This window comes from Lolium perenne, chromosome 4, assembly GCF_019359855.2.
Source record: "Lolium perenne isolate Kyuss_39 chromosome 4, Kyuss_2.0, whole genome shotgun sequence".
Classification (NCBI taxonomy): Eukaryota; Viridiplantae; Streptophyta; class Magnoliopsida; order Poales; family Poaceae; genus Lolium; species Lolium perenne.
Genome location: NC_067247.2, coordinates 201,219,646 through 201,223,794, shown reverse-complemented (window position 1 = coordinate 201,223,794; position 4,149 = coordinate 201,219,646). Strand labels below are relative to the sequence as shown.

The 4,149-nt window shown below is 49.8% G+C and overlaps 1 long non-coding RNA gene across 1 annotated transcript; it reads left to right on the top strand.

Annotated features, from left to right (window-relative positions):
• The first annotated feature begins 672 nt into the window (after positions 1 to 672).
• On the top strand, positions 673 to 2,346 carry LOC139838797 (uncharacterized). The gene is made up of 2 exons (XR_011756662.1): positions 673 to 864; positions 2,157 to 2,346. It is a non-coding gene; the product is annotated as an uncharacterized lncRNA (long non-coding RNA).
• Positions 2,347 to 4,149: the final 1,803 nt, after the last annotated feature.

Sequence of the window (4,149 nt, the reverse complement as noted above, 5' to 3'; positions counted from 1 at the left end):
AGCTGTTGTTTTGTCTCCGGTGGTCCTCGTTGACATCGCATTCGTTTCACTGTGGTTGTTTTTCCCTTGCAGGCTAATCTCTTCCGGCACAGTTAGCTGCTAGCGCGTGTCCCCGGCCTATTGTCTTGGTGCTGCAGTATGTGGTGCTGTGATGTGGTTGAATCTGTGCACCTTCGTGTTCATGTGGTTCTACCGACGAGTTCTTCCGACGCTGCTGGTCGTTTGGTGATGTTGTTATGCCGTGAAGATGTTCCTATGTGAAACCCTCGAGCTCTTCCTCGTGAAACCAAGACCGCCCGGTGCCATTTCAAGTTCGCCATCGACACTAGGAGTCGGAACCCTGAGACATCTTTTTCCTCTTCAACCCGGCGACCGTCCTTGTTCCGATACCGTGAGGCCCCGACCCTAACTAACCTATTTTATAAATGTGCTATATAACTTGTTGCATTACCATATATGTTGCATCGCACCACATATCTCATGGGTTTGGGTAAATAGCGAATCACCTAATTAAATATGGAATTGTGCGGGACTACTTATCTCTTATCCCGGTTCCATTTAAATTGTGTAGCTCACCCATGCCTTGTCTTGCCATGCTAATCAACAATTAATATGCGGGGTAGATAAATAACTTGAACCTAATAATTGTTCGTCGGAATTCCGATTCCGCTTAAATTGGATAATTGCATCGCATCATCCTTGCCATATCATGCATATCATCTTGAGCATGCTCGTTCTTTATCCGTAGTAGTAAGACTTGCATACGTTGTGTGTTCCAGCATTTGCTTCTTTCCGGATAGGATCGCGAAGTGGTGTGGTGAGATACGACAAGTTCTCCGGATGTTCCTCAGCAAGCTTTAACAGGCAAGCATTTCCCCTATACTCCTGTCCCTGCAGGAGTCGCTCACCTATTTTATTTTGCCTTCTCCCTCATGCTATCCTTAAGTTGCGTTCATGTCACGTGTCATTTCCACTTGTTACCTCAAGCAGCCCATATTGCCACCACCACCTCCTACGGCTATTGTTTGGTTATCGAGTCTGCCCTTGCGAGTCGTAGTGCATGCTAGTGCTGTTTTACCTCGTTACCGTTATTGTTATCTTATCGGCTTATATGTTGGGAAGAATCATGGTTACTTTAGTTGTTGATATTTGCTTAGCGGAGGCATCGGTGGGTCAGCTGCTCGTTTTGTGACGGCTCACTTGTGTTTCCTAAATATCTTAGGACCCCGAGTTCTTGTTATCTGTTCCGAGACTGAGCGCTCTAACCACACGTGGGTATGCTTACCGGGTCTCCCCTCGACCACTGCCGGAATCTACAACTTTGTCCAGTGGCCACAACTAGTTTGGATGTTTGTTTTGTTTCTCCCGGGCGTGCTAGCTTGTTTCTTTGTGGTCAGATGATATGATGTTACTTTTGGGGCCTTGTACCCCATTGTCTCTTGCACGCTCGTAGGATGCGGTGCCACTGCGAAGTGGTCATCCCGCTGGGCACTGTCCACCTAGCACGTAGTCGCAATAGCTGAGTCCGCTTCGGAGCACGGCCGGACTCTGATACGGGTTTAACTTAGTTAGGTGGCTTCCTGGACGTTGTTGTGGTCAAGGAGAGTGCGAGTCGTGATATCCACCTGTCGTAAGTGGGTTGAGCGTGCGTGTGGGCACATTTGGGCACCCCTGCAGGGTTACAATCTTATCGATAAGCCGCGTCCGCGGTTATGGACGACTTGGAGCTGTATGACTCGACCATAGACAACTTACACCTGTTGTTTCAATAATAATAACTTGCATAGTAAGATAGAACAACTCAAATAATAACTGGTTAAAACTTGACAACCGTGTGAGTGCATTTGTAAGTACTTCTTTGCGAAGGGGGAACACGTCGGCTGTGTTATGTTTGCAGAGTATAGAACTGCTAGTTTATGCGCTCTCTCATCCTCTCTGATTAGACGAATGTTGTAGAGTGTCTCTATAGGTTTTTAGTGCTTGCGCGCTGCCGCTTAACTCCACCATATTGCCTATGACGTTCCTCTTGCGTCCTCTAAGTCCCCTGCGTGCCTCAAGTACAAAGGACGACTGGTTGACGAATGCTTATACGTCTTGAAGTCTTGTTAAGTACGAACCCGTACTTATTGCTGCTTCTACGGGATATAACCGGGCAGGTATGAAGATATGTTCGATGAAGACGACGTTAGCAAGGTTACCCTTCCGGCTTGGCCTGGGCAGGGTTATGGACGCCATTGGTTATCTTCAGGACTCTTAGTCCAAATTTGTATCTTGTCCGTACTCGGATGTATTTGATCTTCTGTATGATTTGGATCTTTGTATGTATCTATTTGTATCTTTACTCGTTGGAGTCGTTGTTGTAATATATGTATCTTGTGGGCTCTATTGTAAACCTGTTGTAATGTTACTACTCGTGGTAATTCCTCTGGCATCACGTGTGCTTTGTCGCGCACGTCGTGTCGGAGGGCGTGTCGGAATCGATATCGTGCGGATTTCGGCGGGTTCGCTGGGATCCTCATGGTACCGGTTCCGGGGCGTCACAAGTTGGTATCAGAGCCTCAGGTTGACGGTACCCCACTAGTCCAGCCTCTAGGATAACCTTGCCAACGGTCGTTGAGTTTAGAGAGTCCAAACTATTTTCTAAAATTCGTTGGATAGTTCTAATTAGCTCTGATTTTTCTCCTTATCCCTATTCTTTCTCTTCTTACCTGTGCAAGTTTTGGATCTTCTCTTATCTGCTTCACCGAGTTTTAGGCTTCCACGTGGGTTGGACGATCTATGCTTTTCACCTAGTAGGTCCGATCATCGGAGGTTCCACCAGAAGCACTTCATCATCAACAGCGGGGCGTCACAAGTTGTTCTTTGAGTCTTAGGTCTCTACGCGGGTTGGACGATCTTTGCCCCTCACCTATTAGGTTCGTTCTTCGGAGGATCTCGACAGCAGCGCATCATCAACAGCGGAACAACGATTTCTTGTTAGTGGTGTCGCCCGATCAGCATGGAGCAAGAATTCTTGTTAGTGGTGTCGAGAAGATCAACACTTCGCCAGAAGAAGGTTCCACCTCGAGGTCGGCTGTTTGTCAACATGGTACAAGAAGAATCGATAGTTTAACCAACTCCCCCTTGGCTTGACGTGGAACCTCGGGGCGAGGTTCCTTGTTAGTGGTGTCGATTGTAACGGCCCAGGAAAAACACCCTATTAGATTTTGTTTGTTGTTTTTCTTTTTATGCATCATCATGGCATCATGCATATTTTTGAACTCCATAATTATTTTAGTAAACTCTATTTTAATTATTCACCTCTTTTTATCTCAAATTAAAATATAATTTTCTCTGCTTATTTTACTATATAAAAACTATTTGAAATGGTTTTGTAAACAAACAGGAAAATAAAATAAAAGGAAAACAGTTTAATAAAAAAAAAGAGAGGGAGAAGACCTCCTAGCCGAACCAGGCCGAAAGGCCCACCATCCGGCCCAAGTGGCCCGGCCGGACCAAACCCTAACCAACCTCCACCTCTCCCCTGGCATTTTTGCACTCCACCACCCCGCCGCCGGCCCGTTTTCCCCTTCTCCCCCTGCAACTTTTCTTTTTCCAACACCGTCCTCCCACCTCCCCATCTCTCACTCCCGATCCCGATGCTCTTCTCCCGCACGCGAGGAGCTCGCTCGCATCTGCTCCCCGCTCGCCTCCATCTCTCGCGTCGTCGGGCGCTGCTCCCTCTTCTTCCCGAGCTCAACGCCGCTTCGCTCGCGCAGAGCCGCCGCTCGCCTCTGCTCCTCCCCTGCCGGCGGACGTCCTCCTGCAGCGCGCCGCCACCTCCCTGGTTCCTCCTCTTTCGTGGCCGCGCGCCTCCTTTCCTCGACCCCGTGCTGCCGCCCGTTCCCGTCACCACCAGGGACCAGCAGCGCTGCTCCCCGCCCGCCTCCGTCTACCGCGCCGCCGCGAGCCTCGGTTCCGCCTGTCTGCACCTCATCTGCGAGCCCTGCCCCACTCCTCTTCTCCCCGCGCGTGCAGTGCTGTGCGCTCGCTCGACGCCGCCTGCCGGCCTCGCGGACGACCTCGTCGCCTGCTCGCCTCTGCTCGATGGCGTGCCTCTGCAGCGCCTTCCGCGTCTCATCCGACCACGCACGGGTCGTTCCTGCGCCG